Source organism: Giraffa tippelskirchi, chromosome 2 (genome assembly GCF_054371585.1).
Source record: "Giraffa tippelskirchi isolate mGirTip1 chromosome 2, T2T-mGirTip1v1.2.pri, whole genome shotgun sequence".
In the NCBI taxonomy this organism is placed as follows: domain Eukaryota; kingdom Metazoa; phylum Chordata; class Mammalia; order Artiodactyla; family Giraffidae; genus Giraffa; species Giraffa tippelskirchi.
The window spans coordinates 233,039,209-233,059,795 of NC_137276.1; the positions used below are offsets into that span (position 1 = coordinate 233,039,209).

Consider the following 20,587-nt stretch of genomic DNA (forward strand, 5'->3'; position numbering starts at 1 on the left):
TATGACAAATCTAGACGCATATTAAAAATCAGAGACATTACTTTGCCCGCAAACGTCTATCTAATCAAAGCTATGGTTTTTCCAATAGTCACGTATGAATATGAGAGTTGAACCATAAAGAAGGTTGAACATTGAGGAATTGATGCTTTTGAACTGTGGTGTTGGAGAAGACTCTTGAGAGTCCCTTGGACTGCAAGGAGATCCAACCAGTCAATCCTAAAGGAAATCAATCCTGAATATTCATTGGAAGGACTGATGCTAAAGCTAAAACTCAAATACTTTGGCTATCTGATGTGAAGAGCCAACTCATAAGACCTTAATGCTGGGAAAGATAGAAGACAGGAGAAGAGGACAACAGAGGACAAGTTGGTTGGATGGCATCACCAACCCAAAGGACATGAGTTTGAGCAAGCTCTGCGAGACAGTGAAGGACAAGGAAGCCTAGCGTGCTGCAGTCCATAGGGTCGCAAATAGTTGGGCAAGACCGAGCAACTGAATAGCAACAACCTTAACATCTATTCTACCCTTTCCTCATTTATAGCATTTATGAAAATTTGGTGAAGTTGATTTCACCTCTGTTCCTGGAATAGACTGACTGATCGAGAACTATCAGTGTAATCTCCGCTTTGTCATTCTATTGGGTCAAGTAATCCTAGGCTACCCCAGTCAGTGTCTGATCTTCCGGTGAACATATGTATCAGTCAGGAAATTTTCTTCTGTAGGATACTTTCTGGAAAGCCCTTGAATAAAGATAGTCTCTTGCTCTTGATGGTATGATATGCTTCCATGAGGCAAGTTAATCTGATGACAAGACTAAAAGGATTGCTGAGAGAATTACACAGAATCAGAGTCTCATCAGTTGAGTATATCTTTCCTTTACTCCCTTGCCTTTTGCTTATTTTCTTTCCTCAGCCATTTGTAAAGCCTCCTCAGACAATCACTTTTCCTTCTTGCATTTCTTTTTCTTTTGGATGGTTTTGGTCACTGCCTCCTGTAATGTTACAAATCTCTGTCCATAGTACTCTATCTATCAGATCTAATCCCTATCACCTCCACTGTACAACAGTAAAGGATTTGATTTAGGTCATATCTGAATTGCCTAGTAGTTTTCCGTACTTTCCTCAATTTAAGTCTAAATTTTGCAATAAGGAGCTCATGATCTGAACCACCATCAGCCAAAGTCTTGTTTTTGCTGGCTATATACACTTCACCATCTTCAGCTGCAAAGAATATATAATCAGCTTGATTTCAGTATTGGCCATTTGTTGATGTCCATGTATAGAGTTGTCTCTTGTGTTGGTGGAAGAGAGTGTTTGCTGTGACCAGTGTGTTCTCTTGACAAGACTCTGTTAGCCTTTGCTCTGCTTCATTTTTACTCCAAGGCCAAACTTGCCTGTTACTCCAGGTATCTCTTGACTTCCTACTTTTGCGTTCCAGTCCCCTATGATGAAAAGGACATCTTTTTTCATTGTTGCCAATTCTAGAAGGTCTTGAAGATCTTCATAGAACCAGTCAACCTCAGCTTTTTCAACATTAGTGGTTGGGCATAGACTTGGATTACTGTGATGTTAAGAGGTTTGCCTTGGAAACGAACCAAGATCATTTTGTCATTTTTGAGACTGCACCCAAGTACTGTGTTTCAGACTCTTTTCTTGACTATGAGAGCTATTCCATTCCTTCTAATGTATTCTTGTCCACAGTAGTAGATATAATGGTGAAAAGTGAAAGCTGCTCAGTCGTGTCAGACTCTTTGCGACCCCATGGGCTATACAATCCATGGAATTCTCCAGGCCAGAATACTGGAGTGGGTAGCCTTTCCCTTCTCCAGGGGATCTTCCCCACCCAGGGATCGAACCCAGGTCTCCCACATTGCAGGTGGATTCTTTACCAGCTGAGCCACAAGGGAAGCAAAATTATAATGGTAATCTGAATTAAATTTGCCCATTTTAGTTTACGGATTCCTAAGATGTCGATGTTCACTCTTGTCACCTCCTACGTGATCACGTCCAATTTACCTTGATTCGTGAACCTAACATTCCAGGTTCCTATGCAATATTGAGTTTTACAGTATCAGACTTTACTTTCACCAACAGGCATATTTACAGCTGAGCACTGTTTCCACTTGGCCCAGCCACTTCATTCTTTCTGGAGCTATTAGTAATTGCCCTCACTTTTTCCCTGTAGCATACTGGACACCTTCCACCCTGAGAGCCTCATCTTTGGGTATCATATATTTTGCATTTTCAAATTATGAAGAGAAGAGAAGTGAAAGGCAAGGGGAAAAGGGAAAGATACACCCAACTGAATGCGCAGTTACAGAGAATAGCAAGGAGAGATAAGAAAGCCTTCTTAAATGCACTGCAAAGAAATTGATGAAAACCATTGAATGAGAAAGGCTAGAGGTTCAAGAAAATTGGAGATACCAAGGAAATATTTCATGCAAGGATGGGCAAAAAAAGGAAAGAAACAGTAAGGACTGAAGACAAGGAGAAGATATTAAGAAGAGGTGGCAAGAATACACAGAAGAATTAAATACAAGAAGGTCTTAGAACATGGATAGCCATGATGGTGTGGTCACTCACCTAGAGCCAGACATTCTGCAGTGTGAAATCAGGTGGGGCTTAAGAAGCATTACTATGAACAAAGCAGTGGAGGTGATGGAATCCAGCTGAGCTATTTAAAATTTTAAAAGATGATGCTGTTAAAGTGCTGCACTCACTATACCAGCAAATTTGGAAAACTCAGCAGTGACCACAGGACTGGAATAGGTCAATTTTCATTTCAATCCCAAAGAAGGGCAATGCCAAAGATTATTCAAACTACTGTACATTTGTGCTCATTTCACATGCTAGCAAGGTTGTGCTCAAAATCCTTCAAGGTGCTCTTCAGCAGTACCTGAACTGAGAACTTCCAGATGTATGAGATGGATTTTGAAAAGGTAGAGGAACCAGATATCAGAATACTAATATTCACTGAATCATAGAGAAAGTAAGAGAATTCCAGAAAAAAATTCTACGTCTGTGTCATTGACTATGCTAAATCCTTTGACTATGTGGATCACTACAAACTGTGGAAAATTCTTAAAGAGATGGAAATACCAGACCACCTTATCTGCCTCCTGAGAAACCAGTATGCAGGTCAAAAATTAGAACATGGAACAATGGACTGCTTCAAAATTGGGAAAGGAGTACATCAAGGTTGAATATTGTCACCCTGGTTATTTAACTTGTATGTAGAGTACATCATGTGACATGCTGGGCTGGATGAGTTACAAGCTGGAATCAAGATTTTTGCTGTTCTTGTTCAGCCACTCAGTTGTGTCCAACTCTTTGTGACCCCATGGATGGCAGGACACCAGGCTTGCTCAAATTCATGCCCATCAAGTCAGCGATGCCATTCAACCATGTCATCTTCTGTGTCCCCTTCTCCTCCTGCCTTCAATCTTTCCCAGCATCAGAGTCTTTTCAAATGAGTCAGTTCTTCGCATCAAGTGACCAAAGTAGTGGAGTTTCAGCTTCAGCATCTGTCCTTCCAATGAATATTTAGGACTGATTTCCTTTAAGATGGACTGGTTTAATCTCCTTGCTGTCAAAGGGACTCTCACGAGTCTTCTCCAGCACCACAGTTCAAAAGCATCAATTCTTTGGTGTTCTGTCTTCTTTAATGGTCCAACTCTCACATCCATACATGACTACTAGAAAAACTATAGCTTTGACTAGACAGACTTTTGTAGGAAAATTAATGTCTCTTTTTAATATGCTGTCTACGTTAGTCATAGGTTTTCTTCCAAGGAGTAAACATCTTTGAATTTGTTGTCACCCTGCTTATTTAACTTATATTTAGAGTACATCATGAGAAATGTCAGGGTGGATGAAGCACAAGCTGGAACCAAGAGTGCCAGGAGAAATATCAACAGCTTCAATTACACAGATAATATCACTCTAATGGCAGAAAGTGGAGAGGAACTAAAGAACCTCTTGCTGAGGGTGAAAGAGGAGAGTGGAAGGGATGACTTGAAACTCAGCATTAAAAATACTAAGGTCATGGCAACTTGCCCCATCACTTCATGGCAAGTAGAAGGGGAAAAAGCAAAAACAGGGACAAATTTTATTTTTTTGGACTCCAAAGTCACTGTGGTCGATGACTGTGACATGAAATTAAAGATGCTTAATCCTTGGAAGGAAAGCTATGACAAACCTAGACAGCATATTAAAAAAACAGAGACATCACTTTGCCCACAAAAGTCCATATTGTCAAAGCTATAGTTTTTCCAGTAGTCATATGTGGATGTGAGAGTTGGACCATAAAGAAGGCTGAGCACTGAAGAATTGATGTTTTTAAATTGTGGTGCTGGAGAAGACTCTTGAGAGTTCCTAGACTGCAAGGAGTTTAGACACTGATGCTAGGAAAGATTTAAGGCAAAAGGCGAAGAGGCGGCAGAGGATGAGATGGTTAGATAGCATCACTGACTCAATGGGCATGAATCTGAGCAAACTCCAGGAGACAGTGAAAGGCAAGGGAGCCTGGCGTTCTGCAGTCCCTGGGGTCGCAAAGAATGGGACACGACTTAACAACTGAACAACAACAACCTGTCCCTGTGTTTTCATGCCTGCACTCCACGTCTGCTGTATCTTCCTGCCTCTCAATCTAGCCTCCCTACAGTCTCAGTCTCTCTGCCTGAGTACTAAGACCCCTCGGGTCTGAAATTGAACCTCAGCCTCAAGGTCTCTGAGAGTAAACTCCATCCCTCCTCAGCCAGGCCTACTTTAGACTCGGTGTGACCCCACTGCTCCAAATAGTGACTCTAACTGAGGGAGTCCTACTCCTGCTGAGAATGCTGTCTGTCCCATGGAAGAAAATCATGCACATGGTATACCTGCAAATAAGGATAAATCATAAGATAAAGTAATCCCAACCAAGAAGCCCAGGAGGGATCCACAGACAAATGTAATAGAAATTCAAGTGATCCCTAAAAGCTAAACAAATCAGAGCAAGTGTCCAGAGGAAGCAGGATTTGAACTGTAATTTGCTGAAAGGGTAAAGGCTAGGCAAGCAGATGGAAAATGTGAGGAACGCTGAGAAAGAAGAAGGAAAGTATTCTGAGAAAGCAGAGCGAGGAAAAGTCTGTGAGATAAACCCATCAGCTAAAGAGAAAATTCTTCTATAGGAGAATGTTTTGCTGTTCCATTTTCATCTTATTTTCATTTACAGAACCATCATCATCACCATCCACCCCCCATTTCCAGGACCAGCATCACCACCATTGCCATCACCGTTGTAGTAAACTACAATGAACACATATAATATGCAGACCAGAAATATCCAGTGACCCAAATTCTAGAAAAACATGTTGTCTTTTCCACTTTCAATTCTTTCTTTTAAATAGGACCAAAGTCGTTTTGGATCATTTGTCATTTCTTGTTTTCTTTTAAAGAGCTTAGTGATGAGAACTACTTAGCTTGTTCCCCATTGTTATCATCCTCTGTCCAAATATTTTGAAAACCCACATACAGAGCATCATCTGCATTAGAACACTCTAGATCCAAAATTTCTTAGTCTGTTTAAAAAAAACAAAACTACAAGCCAACAACTACTGGGTCTGTGCACTCTCGAGCCCATGCTCTGCAACAAGAGAAGCCCATGCACCACAACTAGAAAAAGCCCACACGCCACAGAGAAGAGCTCACACACTGCAGCAAAGACCCAGCACAGCCAAAAAATACATAAATAAAATATAAAGTTATGATCTAAAAACAAAACAAAACGAAAAAACTACACTGCCATATAATGTCAGGGTAATTTTCCCAGCAGCTTCCATTGTGAGGTTCCCTGGTCCTCTCTATGGCACCAGATACGTAGTCTTTACATTGCTTTATTCATTGAGTCAACAAATATTTATAGGGTACTTACTATATGCTGGGCACAGGGCATGCAATGGAAAGCAAAAGCACTCCCTGCTTTGGGAGGCATTTGGTGCTGAGGAAGGGATGGACATGGTATGGTTATCCGTTGCTACCTCACCTCACAGTTTCTGTGAGGCAGGAAATTCAGAAGTGGTTTCTTTCCGTTGTTTTTGGTCAGGTTCCTAAAGACTCGAGTTGTTGCCAGATGAGAGCTTGACTGGAGATGGACGTTTACCTCCAAAATGGCTCATTCACATGGCTGCTGGCAGGAGGCTTCAGCTCTTCAGCATATGGAGTCCTACGGGGTTGCTTCAATGATTCCATGAATGAGAGACTCAAGAGAGCAAGGCAGAAATAAAACTGCTTTTCAGGCTCTCACCTGAAAGTCACACCCAGTCATTTCCACAAAATCATGGCTCCACAGGTCAGCCTATGAGAGAGGACTACATAGGGCATCAACACAGGGAGATGAGAATCACTGTGTGTGTGTGGGGGGGAGGGATGGTCCTTGTGGACAGGCTACCAGACATCATTAAATGATAGCAAAAATAAATGTAAAATCATGTCTACATTAAGGAGGTCTTCATAGACCATGTCAAAGATATATTTTGGCCTTTATTCCAAGATCATCAAGACTCCATTAAAATATTCTTGTTAAAAGTACAAAGCACTCTGAAAAGCTCTTCCTCCATGATTATGAAATAAAAAGCTAGCTTCTAAGTGAATTATAATGAATATATTTTAAATGCATTGCTGGGCTCATAAGAAAGTGCAAGATATCTCTAAGGGCTGGAGAACATTAAAAATAAAATACAATTAGAGAGATAGGCAAAAATGGACAAAGGTGGTGCTTCTGGGAGCAAAAGCCAGTTTCAGGAACCCAGAGTATGGGTTTAGCTGATTCAGGGAATAGGAGAGTAGCGTTTACAGAGAATCCTGTCAGGAATCACTTAAAAGGGATCCTTGAGGAAAAAGGTCTTACAAAGGGAGCCAACATGGGAAACAGCTCTTTCTACTCCTTTTCTCGGAGAAGGCGATGGCATCCCACTCCAGTACTCTTTTGCCTGGAAAATCCCATCGACGGAGGAGCCTGGCAGGCTTCAGTCCACGGGGTCGCTAAGAGTCGGACACGACTGAGCGACTTCACTTTCACTTTTCCCTTTCATGCACTGGAGAAGGAAATGGCAACCCACTCCAGTATTCTTGCCTGGAGAATCCCAGGGACGGCGGAGCCTGGTGGGCTGCAGGCTATGGGGTCACACAGAGTCGGACACGACTGAAGCGACTTAGCAGTAGCAGCACTCCTTTTCTGGGTGGAAAAATTATTAAATAATAACAATAGATTTTTGGAGAAATGGTAACTATAGCCTTGCTCTAGTAAGAGTCTGGAATTCAGATTTATACTACTTAGGTATAGTATAGAGGTTAATGTGGTTCCAAGTTTGTGGTACCATCTGATACCTAGCAAAAGCAAACGCAAATTCTTTCTGAATTTTGAGTGGGAATAGAAGTATTCATTATAGGCTTTGTTGTGGTAAGAATGCATGTTTTTAAGAGTAATGACTAAAAGATAGAGAGTGCATAATTTCCAAACCAGTAGAAGCAAATAAATGGAATTTTAAAAAATGCATTAGGGTGCCATAGGGGGTGTATGTTACAGGGAAGAAGTGACTCCAGGTTGGATCTATTTCTTTTACTTCAGCCTTTGCTTCCTGTGGCTTTGGTTCACTAAAAGAGTACTGTCCATACACAACGGCCTGCACTGGGGAGCCCTGTCCCTCTGCCTGTATGTTAAGTCAAAATGCTTTTATTCAGGGCCCTGTCCCCCTACGCATGGCTATAGAAAGGAAGAAATTAACACATCCCCTCCATGAGGCTGGCCATTCCTGGAGATATTTACAAGGTTAATTGACTTTTTTCTTTTTTTTTACTTTACCTCTTCACCTCTCCTCCTCTCTGCTTTAGAAAAGAACCTGGCATCCAGATCCCAATAAGATGGCTATTTTGAGACACTAGTCTGCAATCTTCTTGGTCAGCTGGCTTTCCAAATAAAGTTATACTCCTTGCCTCAACACCTAGTCTCTTGGATTTATTGGTGTGTTGTGTGGTGAGCAGCGTGAGCTTGGACTCAGTAACATACACAACATTTTATAGGGTTTTTTTACTATAGATAAAATGCATTCATTATGTTAACCTTGGTTATCTCCAAAGGTGTACAAAATAACTGTGAAGAAGATGGACTCTGAAATGAGACAACCGAAGTTCAAATCCTACTCCCAGTACTTATTTGCTGTGTGATCTCAAGCAAGTCATGTAATCTTTTCTGTCCCTCAGCTTCCTCATCTATAAGTTAAAAATTATAACAATATATATCTTATAGAGAAGTCAATGAGTTAATATATATAAAATTCTTAGAAGCAAGTATAAACACTTAAATTCTTACTAAGATTTGTGTTTTAAAGGGGAAAAGAGAATAACTATTTTTATTTGCTTGTTTATACATTAGTATATCTCTGGTAGGTTCACAGTGAACTGATAAGATTGGTGGTGTTCATCTTCTGCACTGTTGGTGGGAACGTAAGCTGGTGCAGAGACTATGGAAAACAGAATGGAGGTGCCTCTAAAAACTAAAACTAGAGTAAATATTATTCAGCTGTTCCACTCCTGAGCATATAACCAGAAAAAAAATGAAAACTCTAATTTGAAAAGATACATGCACCCTATGTTCATTGCAGGACTATTTACAGTAGCCAATACATGGAAACAAAAGGAATAAGAAGTTTACAGTGTTAAGTCTCTCTTCTTTTTATCTTACAATAAACTATAATGGAAAGCAATATGAAAAAGAAGACAGATAGATAAACTGAATAACTATGTGATAGATAGAACTAACACAACTTTGTAAACCAACTATACTTAAATTTAAGATAAAAAGATTGGTTGCCTTCAAGGAATGGGGGAGAGAGATTTAACACTGTAAACTTCTTATTCCTTTTGTTGTTTGATCTATGTACCTTTGTTATCTATTTAAAATTAATTTATATAGGGATATATATTCTTAAATATATTTTAAATAAGCTATAAATTTTTAAGAGGTCACTTATGTATTAGAATAGGCTAACAGCTGTAGGAAATTGAGCCAAACTCTACAGAAATTTATATGCTATATCCTAAGTTATACCATTTCTTCTTGTCCTTCCTCTCCCCTACCTACACCTTTGTAGTAGGTTACTTTATTAAACTCTCTTCAGATTACCTAATTTGAGTTTGCCATCTAAGAATAAGACAAGAGAAAACTATCAACCTGGAGCTGATTGATGTGCCCAATCAAATGTGTCCTTTTTGCCATTTCTTTCCCACAACTTCTACACTGATTATCCATTCTCTGGGGTCTCTGATGGTTAAAAGGACACATACCAGGCTTTTAGGCTTCGTCATGATTTGCAGTCATGATTGTCTCAACTGTGTTTCCCTCAAAAAAAACATGACATTGAACAATTACTCAGAAAATTTTAAGATTAAGACTGAAAAATATAAAGTTTTTTTTTTAATGTCTGGCACTCTTCAATGATAATCCAGACAAAAATAAGACACATCATATTTTGTGGGAATATATGATAAACACATTACCTAGATGATACATTTTGTTCTGTCATAAATTAAGAATAAAAATGTCGAAAGAAATATGTGCATGATTCTTCATCAAACTAAAGCAAGTTAATATCTTGGAAGAGGCAGGAAACCATTTCAAGTTTAACTGGGGAAAACATGCCTCTGTAGTAGCTAAACTCACGGCGCGTGTTCACCCAGGTTAAATGCTTTAGTGAGGACACAAAAATGCCAGTGTTGTACAGTTAAGTAAGAGCTGTCAGAAGAACTTACAGGCTAAGGTTTTAGGCTAAGCTTTGGGAGTCTGCAAACACTATTCATCCCAATACAGCTGAACTAAATTACCAATTTAGTGAAGAAAAGCATGGAGTGGGGAGGGAGGAATACCACAAAATATGCTTAGAGAAATAAGCATGGTCAAGTATTATCTAGCCTTGTTCCAGAGTCTGGAGTTTATTAAACACATTGAGAAACCACTGAAAGATTTTGGGCAGGAAAGTGACATGATTCCCTTTATATTTTAAGTAGAACAGCATGTGGGCTTTGTGATAACTAAACGGAGACCATGAAAGCAGAGGACCAAACTAAAGATCATTGCAGTGGTCCAGGTGACAGGTGATGGGGACTTTGACTAGGGTGGTGACCGTGAATATGAACGGAGTTGGCCAGAGTTTAGCTGTAACTTGAAAACAAGATTACTTTGGTTTGGCATTGAATCTGATATGGGATATGAAGGAAACAAAAGTGTGAGAGCTAGCTGCTAGTTTTCTGGCTTGAGTGCCTTGAGAGGAAGACTGAAGCTTTTAGTGATATGAGAAAAAAAGTTGTTTATTCATCACAATCCTAATAACTTTCTAAGGAAGGGGATGCTTACAACTGGAGGGTGTTTCTGTTTACTTAAACCAAACAAAGTCATCATCTTCACTATGAGAGATTCACATATTTGGAAAATAGGATTAACTAGCAGATGGGAACATGTGAGATGGAGAAAGCTGAGTCCAAGCTAAATAGTTCTATACAGAAATGTGAAAAATTGAGGAGAGGCCATCTCTGTACTGGGAGGAGATAGAAAAGCCCTTAGCCTCTGTGTAAACAATAGCCAAAGACCACCTTATAGCCCACCTGGCTAGTGGAGTGTGAGCTACCTCATCTGTGTCCTGCCCAGCTTATATCAGGAAAAGAGACGAGGGTACAGTCCTTGCTGTTGTTGCTGTTGTTCTGTCATCCGGTCATGTCCGACTCTTTGCGACCCCACGGCCTGCAGCACACCAGGCCTCCCTGTCCTTCACCATCTCCCGAAGTTCGCCCAAGTTCATGTCTGCCAGGAGCCAGCTCACGAGATCCCACCCATGACAGAGTCATGAGGAGAAGACCTGACGAGCAGAGCAACTCAGGCCTCAAGGGATTCTTGGAAGGCTGCCTCAGTGCTCACCTTAAAGATGATATCTGTCTTTCTGATGTTTGCTATAGTAAACCTCTTCTTATTTTCTGTGACTTAGGCAAAAGGCCTTTCCTGATTCTCTTCTAAACTAGATCAATCTGAAACCTCAATCGACAAGGCCCCTGAACGGTAGCACCCTAATAAAATTATCTAGGATATAGAGTATGCTAATCTAAATTCCTCTTGCTAGCATATTGGTTTGTTTAATAAATGTACCTGTGCCTTTGGAGCTAATGTGCATGACTGCTCCTTAACAATGAACAATACTGAGAGCCTCCACACAGAAAGCCCCAATGAGCACAGAGCCCTTCGTAGGAAAAAAGGCTTATTAGGAAATATAAGAAATATTGCTTCATGAAACTGTTACTTGGTCTATATTTACTCACTATGTTTTTGCTCTTAACATATTTAGCCTGCATAATACAAATATAATAGTTTAAGAATTATAAAAATAAAAGCTTAGCCTTAATACAAATAATAAGACAATTGTTAATTCAGCTGGTGATTTTTGCTAAGAACTGATCTTTGTGCTACATTGCTTCAGCTTGCCATACCATGACTTTATGGGACCACATTCTTTTCCCTTAAGCTCAAGGCATAAGATAGAGTACAGAAAACAGGTTTTACCTTGAAACTCCTGAGTTGATGAATTCTTTCTTTGTCATAATCTGCTGTGCCTGTATTCTTTAAAAAATGTAGCTCTGGCTTGTTCTGTGCCTAATACAAAATACTTTTAGAAAAAGTGTTCTGGCTGATCAACCCTTATCAATAAAGAGTCACAAGATGTTAGCAGGCCTCCTGGCCAGAAGATGATGTAAACAACTTAAAACTTTTGTAACTAAGAAATACAAACAGTGTCCTGGTTTTGATAAGGGTCAAGAAACTGCTGACCCGTTGAGCTAATTTGGCATGACTCAACATTGTACATTTTCCTCTATGTACAACTAAAAATATAAAAGCTGCCTTGAAAACAATAAAGTCAGGAGACACTTGGAAACACCGAGACTCACTGTGTCTTCTCATTCGCATCACCGACGCCGTCCATCCTGAGGGAACCCTGGACCAGCTGGAGCAGGACTCTGGCACATGTCCATTGCATCAGTGATGCCATCCGGCCGTCTCATCCCCTGATGCCCTCTCCTTCTGCGCTCAATCTTTCCCAACATCAGGGATTTTTCCAATGAGTTGGCTGTGTGTATCAGATGATCAAAATATTGGAGCTTCAGCTTTAGCACCAGTCCTTCCAACAAGTATTCAGGGTTGATTTCCCTTAAGATTGACTGGTTTGATTTTCTTGCTGTCCAAGAGACTTTCAGGAGTCTTTTCCAGCACTACAGTTTGAAGGCATCAATTCTTTGGCATTCTGCCTTCTTTAGTCTTTAAACAGGTTTAAATAGAACAAGACTTGGGTAAGGGGCCCATGATTCCTATCTTTTTGGTCAAATGAAAATGGATCTTGAAAAGGAGACTTGATCTAGAGAAAGAGAGGAGGGAACTTAGCCATCCTCATTTGATTCTCGAACCCTTTTTTGTTTTTGAAATCATACCAATATTCATAAGTATCACTGTTTGGAAGTTTTTCTTAAAGCAACTCCATCTATAATTTACTTTTTTAAAAATTAAAGTATAGTTGATTTACAATATTATGTTTATTTCTGCTACACAGGAAAGTGACTTGGTTATGGAGTTTTGCATATACATATATGTCATTTTTCATATTCTTTTCTATTATGGTTTATCACAAGATTCTGAATATAGTTCCCTGTGCTCTGCAGTATGATCTTGTATTCTATCCATTCTATATATCATAGTTTGCATCTGCTAATCCCAAACTCCCAGTTCTTCCCTCCTCCACCCCTACCCTCTTGGCAACCACAAGTCTATTCTCTATGTCTGTGAGCCTGTTACTGTTTAGTAGATACGTTCATTTGTGTCATATTTTAGATTCCACATACAAGTGATATCATATGGTATTTGTCTTTCTCTTTTTGACTTATTTCACTTAGTATGGTAATCTCTAGTTACATCTCTGATTTACTTTTTAATTAAAACACTGTCTTTATTCTGGCCTTAAGAAACATAGAAAATAGTCAGGAGTCATCACCTCTGTGGGAATAATTTTAAATTAACACTCTTAAGGACTAATGGAACCCAAAGGCCAGATTTCCCCACAAGGAGGGCTTCCCTGGTGGCTCAGCAGGAAAGAACCCTCCTGCCGATACAGGAGGTACAGGAAACATGGGTTTGATCCCTGGGTGATCCCCTGGAGGAGGGCATGGCAACCCACCCCAGTATTCTTGCCTGGAGCATCCCATAGACAGAGGAGCCTTGCAGGCTACAGTCTATGGGATTGCAGAGTTGGATACTGCAGACACAGAGTTGGACTGAAGCAACTGAGCATACATTCATGTTCCATATGGAGACTCCATTTTCACTCTTTACTGTTCTTAACTACCCAAAACTCAACATTAGCTGAACTCCCTAAAGAAAATTCACTCATATTGGAAGGATTAATGAGCAACGTAGGTTTTGTCGACAATTATTGAACGGGCAACAAAATAGGACTTATAGCACACACTGCAACACAATCTAATAAAAATGTTCATTAGACATGTTATCCTAAGTCCCTTCTCTTGCCTCCTTCTCCTGAGTGTTCCCCTTGCCCTTTCCCCTGCAGAGGGTTCTATTCCTCTGTTCTCCCCCAAACCTCAATACCTTCCACGTGTTACTGGGCTTTCCTTTCTTGAAGAGTAAACCACAAGCTACCACAACTGTTAACAAAGAATGGAAAACTTTATCCTATATTTTTCACTACTGTTTGTTCCCTGTTGGAGAACAGTGGCTTTTGATTGGCTTAACTAAATTAAGTACCCATGACATTCTTCCAACTTTCAACCATAGGTACTATTTTCTTGCTACTGATCCCCACAGAACCAGCACCAGAAAGAGAGGCAGGTTGCATCAGATGTATGTGGGCCACCTTCCCAGACTCTTCAAGGAGAAAATTCCCAAGAATACCTAGTTTGAGGCCATGTCACAGAGAACCGCAACATCTCAGGGGAAGAGAGTCAGAAGAAATTGGGGACGCTTGGGAATTGATGATCAAAACTGGAGATAAAGCTGAATCCAAAGATAACAAGCCCACAGCTGGATGTCCAGAACTCCAGATCCCAGATGTGTCAGCCTTTGGGCCCTGTTTTGGCCTTATTGTAGGGTGGATAGCAGCTCTAAAGAGCCAAGAACCCTTCTAGATGATCTCAATCTGAACACAAAAATTATTATTTGAGTGGCTATTTTTTCCAATCTCCCAAGAATGGTGTATAGCAGTATTAGATACAAAGGAAATAAAATAATCCATGGTATGCATAAGATGTTTTAGGTCAGTAGTTCTCAGCATCAGTGAATATCAAAAGCACCTGAAGGGCTTGTTAAAACAACTGGAATCAACCTCATATACTTTCATATTCAAAAAAGTATAAGGCAAAGCCTGAAAATATGTATTTCTAACAAGTCCCCACTTGTTAGGTCTAGTCTGGGACCACACTTTGAGAACCACTGCCTTAAGGCATTAAGGGATAATTCTCTTGCACGATTCTGGTTGACAAAGGTCTAACTAGATTAAATTTTGTGTGGTTTCTCTTCTGTGTATATCCACTGTGACTCATGATTTCACTGCCATCTCTTCTATATTGAAGGTTCTAAATATGGCATTTATGAGTCGTTACAAAATACTAATCAGAACTTAGTAGTATGTAGAATTTGCCCTATGAATCTGATTGTTAATTTTTTCCTCTAAAGTAAATTTATCAAAGTAAACTTACCATTATCAAAGTAAACTTACCATAAATAACAAATGATTCATATTTGAAAGAAAAGTGACTTTGAAATATAACAAAACCTCAGCTACTCCATCATATAGGTGTATTGATTCAGCAATCAATTTTAATTAACCTCCAATAATATACAATGGATTGGTTCTATACTGGGAAAGGAGTATGTCAAGGCTGCATATTGTCACCCTGCATATTTAACTTACATCATAGAGTACATCATGGGAAATGCTGGGTTGGATGAAGCACAAGCTGGATTGCTGGGAGAAATATCAGTAACCTCAGATATGCAGCGGAGAAGGCAATGGCACCCCACTCCAGTACTCTTGCCTGGAAAATCCCATGGATGGAGGAGCCTGGTAGGCTGCAGTCCATGGGGCCACTAAGAGTCGGACACAACTGAGTGACTTCACTTTCACTTTTCACTTTCATGCATTGGAGAAGGAAATGGCAATCCACTCCAGTGTTCTTGCCTGGAGAATCCCAGGGACGGCGGAGCCTGGTGGGCTGTCGTCTATGGGGTCGCACAGAGTCGGACACAACTGAAGCGACACAGCAGCAGCAGCAGCAGCAGATATGCAGATGATACCACCCTTATGGCAGAAAGCAAAGAAGAACTAAAGAACCTCTTGATGAAAGTGAAAGAAGAGAATGAAAAAGTTGGCTTAAAACTCAACATTCAAAAAACAAAGGTCATGGCATCTGGTCCCATTACTTCATGGTAAATAGATGGGAAAACAATGGAAACAGTGAGAGACTTTATTTTCTTGGGCTCCAAAGTCACTGCAGATAGTGACTGCAGCCATGAAATTAAAAGACACTTGCTCCTTGGAAGAAAAGTTATGACCAACCTAAACAGCGTACTAAAAAGCAAACACATTACTTTGCCAACAAATGTCCATCTAGTAAAAGCTATGGTTTTTCCAGTAATCATGTATGGATGTGAGAGTTGGACTATAAAGAAAGCTGGGCACCAAAGAATTGATGCTTTTGAACTGTGGTTTTGGAGAAGACTCTTGAAAGTCCCTTGGACCAGAAGGAGATCAAACCAGGTCCATCCTAAAGGAAATCAGTCCTGAATAGTCATTGGAAGGACTGATGCTGAAGATGAAACTCCAATGCTTTGGCCACCTGATGCAAAGAGCTGACTCATTGGAAAAGACCATGATGCTAGGAAAGATTGAAGGTGGGAGGAGAAGGGGATGAGAGAGGATGAGATGGTTGGATGGCATCACCAATACTATCTACATGAGTTTGAGTAAGCTGTGGGAGTTGGTGATGGACAGGAAAGCCTGGCGTGCTGCAGTCCATGGGGTTGCAAAGAGTCAGACACGACTGAGCGACTGAACTGAACTGAACTTGCATGATATGTTCCCTTGGTATCTCTAATTTTCTTGAAGAGATCTCTAGTCTTTCCCATCCTATTGTTTTCCTCTATTTCTTTGCATTGTTCACTTAGGTAGGCTTTCTTATCTTTCCTTAGTATTCTTTGGAACTCTTGAAAGGTTGTTGTTGAGCCATAACAGATGCCATGATTCTTGGCCTCTGGAGGAGAGAAATTCAATACAGGGCCAGTGAAGAGGCTTGATCATGCAGAGCTTTTGTGCGATAAAGGTTTATTAATGTATAAAAGAGATAGAAAAATCTTCTGACATAGACATCAGAATGCAGCAGAAAGAGTGCCCCCCTGCTAGTCTTTAGCCAAATGTTTTATGTCTGTTAGAAAGCTATTAATCAGATAATAGAGACAGCTCAAGGCTGATGGAGTTTCACCAGGCCCCTCTCTCACAATATGCATTTTTGAGATAGGATGACAGAGGTGTGTCATCCCCCAGCCATAAAACAATTGATATGAACACTGGTCTGTTGACCTATTGTCATCCCAAGATTTGAGAAAAGAAAAAAGTTAGTCTTAAGTGGAACCATGATGAAGAAAGGCAAATTACAAAGCAAATACATAGTTCCATTAACATAGCTTAAGAAAAACATTTCCATAAGAAAAGGCATCATCAGTTAGCTCAAGGTTTGAGAAAAGTTAAGTTCAGGTGGAACCAGGTGTTGTCGAGGCAACACAGAATTTCAAGAGAAAAAAAAAATGTGATACTTGCAGCCTATTTCCTCTGTTTGGAGACCCCTGGCCTTCCTGCCTGTTACTCCCTCACTCTGCACTCAGATGGGTATATCTTTCCTTTTCTCCCCTACCTTTTGTTTCTCTTCTTTCCTCAGCTGTTTGTAAGGCCTCCTCAGACAGCCATTTTGCCATTTTGCATTTTTTTCAGCCCTACCACCCAACAAAGTGGTGGCTGCAAGCACACCCCAAGTGGTGATGTGGCCTGTACTCATTTCAGATCCAGCTCTCCGACCAAACCTACTGGGCATGTGCAGACTGCATAGGGATGCTTTCATACAAGAACATGCCTTCCAGATTATTTCATTGTATCTAGTGAGAGAAGTGGGCTATTGGGCTTCCCTTGTAGCTCAAGCGGTAAAGAATCCACCTGCAATACAGGAGACCCGGGTTCAATCCTTTGGTCGAGAAGATCCCCTGGAGAAGGGAATGGCAACACACTCTAGTATTCTTGCCTGGAGAATTCCACGGATAGGGGAGCCTGGTGGGCTACAGTTCATGGGGTCGCAGAGTCAGACGCGACTAAGCAAGTAACACCTGCGCGTGCACGCGCACGCGCGCACATACACACACACGGGTTATAGGAAATTTACAGAATCAGAACACTTTCTTTAATTTTTGATTCATTTAACTTGCTGGATACATTATTGAGAAGTTTTCTTAAAAGGGAAGAATAATTATTACTTTTTTGGAGTTCTTACGTTATCTTAGATGCCTCTGACTTTTAGACATTCATAACATTTAACAAAATATAGAATTTGAGGGTCATTTTTTTTCTCCCTTAAAACATTGTTGATCTTACTCCACTGTTTTCTGGTATTAAATTTTGCAGGGAGAGGAATAATCTGTGATCAGCCTAATGTTTTCATTTTTTTAAGTTTTTTTATTTTTTAAATTATTAAAGTATGATAACACATTTACAAGAGACTTGGAAAATATAAAACAAAGTTATATGTAGTTCCGCTGTATGTTACAATTATTTTTTAAGTAGAAAAATTAAGATTTTTAGTTGCAGTATCACTATCAAACTCTCAAAAAATAATAAAATGAATAGACAGAAAAGCAAAAGGATATAGTAAATCTTAAAAGTACTATGAACCAAATCAATGTAATTAATATTTATATAATTTTCACACAGCAGCAGGGTACAGATTCTATTCAAATTTCCACAGACTATAAACCACAAGGCACTGGAATATATCCCGCACCATAAAGTAAGGTGCAAAATTTTTGTGGTCTGAAGGTACTGAAATCATACAAAGTCTGTTCTCTTACCACTGTGGAATTATGTTAGAAATCAATATCAACAGACAGTTTAAAATAACCCACTTATTTTCAATTGCAATGTGACATTTAGCAAGAGAGATCTTTAACCTAGCTATTGAAAGCCTCAAGAAGGTTAAATACTGAAAAAAAAATACAGAGGGTGATTACAGAGAAGAAAGCATTTAAATGATAAATTAATATCAAGGTTACTTTTTTAAAAAACATGTGTTTGAAAATTAAATGTCCACTTTTAAATGATGGGTGTATCTAAGAAGCCATAACAAAAAATATATATAAAATATTTGTAACAGAATAAAAATGAAAAGAGAATTTATCAGAATTTGTTGCATGCAGCTGAAACTGTTCAGTGCAACTAAGTACAGTGTGGAATCTTGAATAAGGTGTGAAGACAAATAACGGACACTGTCCTTAAATTCGTGAAATCTGAACAAAATCTGTGTCATCTAGTTAACAATACTATATCACATGTTAATTTCCTGTTGTTGTTTTTTTTGCAGTTAGTATTTCTTTACATTTTCAGAATTGGATTAGAAGTTTCAAACCTCATTAAATTTTTTTTAATAGCAAAAATAATAAGCTTTCTAGACTTTGAGCAGTAATACTAGATGCCAGAATAAATGGAGCTATATCAAAGTTTTGAGTGAATATAAATTAGAAATCCAGCATTCTATTCATGCTTTGTCAAACGAGAGGAATCAAACTGTCAAATTATTTATCTGAGCAAAAACCGTAAGTTTTCTAAAATATATATATTATACTATATATATATATATGTATGTACACACATGAAAGCTTTTCTACTACACTTGATAAAGGCTTGAGAAAGAACAAAAAAAAGAGAGAGAGAGAGAGACAGAGAAATTGGGAAACATAAACTAGTTAAATGGGAGCACTGAATCTGAAACAGAAACTGTGAAACGAACAAAAGTAGATCATCATATATTCCAGATAGTTTTAAACATGGCTGCTCATTAGAATCACGTTTGGAGGAAAAAACAATACATTGGCATTTGTATTTTTCAAAAAATTCCAAAGTAATTCTAACGTGCATCTGGATTTTAAAAAGTGGTCACAGGTTTTTCTATTAAATGGTAGATTTATTGATATCAGATCCTATTACCTCCTGTTGACCAATCATGATACAATGGTGTTTAAATGAATAGTAGTTACATAATCAAAATAGTAAAAGGTGTTTATCAGTTTTCACAATTAATAGCCAGAACAAACAAACAAAAAAAGGTTCGTTACAATTGCAAGCCATAATGAAAACATGATTAACCTAGCATTATAAAATAATTACATACGATTCAGGAGGTTAAGTAGAGTGATGTGGTAAGTGGAAGTGCATGCTTGAACATGTTTTCATCCACGTAGCTAGTCTATGTCTTTTGGTAAGCGCATTGAATCCATTTGCATTTAGGTAGTTATCAATATGTATGATCATATTACCATTTTCTTAATTGTTTTGGGTTTATTCTTTGTAGGTCTCTTCTTTCTCTTGTGTTTTCTGACTAGAGAAGTTCCTTTAGCATTTCTTGGAAAGCTGGTTTGGTGGTGCTGAATTCTCTTAACTTTTGCTTGTCTGCAAAGCTTTTGAAGGAGAATCTTGCTGGGTAGAGTATTCTTGGTTGTAGGTTCTTCCCTTTCATCACTTTAAATATATCATGCCATTCCCTTCCGGCTTGTAGAATTTCTGCTGAGAAATTAGCTGATAGCCTGATGGGAGTTTTGCTGTATGTTATTTGTTGTTTTTCCCTTGTTGATTTTAATATTTTATCTTTGTCTTTAATTTTTGTCAGTTTGATTACTATGTGTCTGGGTGTATTCCTCTTTGGGTTTATCCTGCCTGGGACTCTCTGCACTTCCTGAATTTGGTTGATTATTTCTTTTCCCATGTTAGGGAAGTTTTCAGCTATTATCTCTTCAAATAGTTTCTTTTCTCTCTCTCTTCTCCTTCTGGAACCCCTATAATGTGAATGTTGGAGTATTTAATGTTGTCCCAGGGGACTTTTAGGCTGTCTTCACTATTTTTTCATTCTTTTCTCTATATTTTATTTTACAGTATTGACTTACACCATTCTGTCTTCCAGGTCACTTATCCATCCCTCTGCCTCAGTTTCTCTGCTTTTGATTCCTCCTACTATATTATTCGTCTCTGTTTGTTTGTTCTTTAGTTCTTTTAGGTTTCTGGTCAACATTTCCTGCATATTTGCCATTCTTTTCCTAAGATCCTGGGTCATCTGCATCATCATTAGCTTGAATTCTTTTTTGGGAGGGTTGCCTATTTCCACTTCATTTGTTTTTCTAGGGTTTTATCTTGTTCTTTCATTTGGGAGATAATCTTTGCCTTTTCATTTCCATTAACTTTCTATGGTTGTGGTTTTCATTC

General features: G+C 39.1%; 1 protein-coding gene across 1 annotated transcript in view; it reads right to left on the bottom strand.

Annotated features, from left to right (window-relative positions):
* COL6A5 (collagen type VI alpha 5 chain) overlaps positions 1-11,677 on the bottom strand; it is a 177,390-nt gene extending 165,713 nt beyond the window's left edge. The window contains exon 1 of the mRNA XM_081573212.1: positions 11,581-11,677. The gene's annotated coding sequence lies outside the window, so the exon portion shown is untranslated. The remainder of the gene's footprint in view (positions 1-11,580) is intronic.
* Between the last annotated feature and the right edge of the window lie 8,910 nt (positions 11,678-20,587).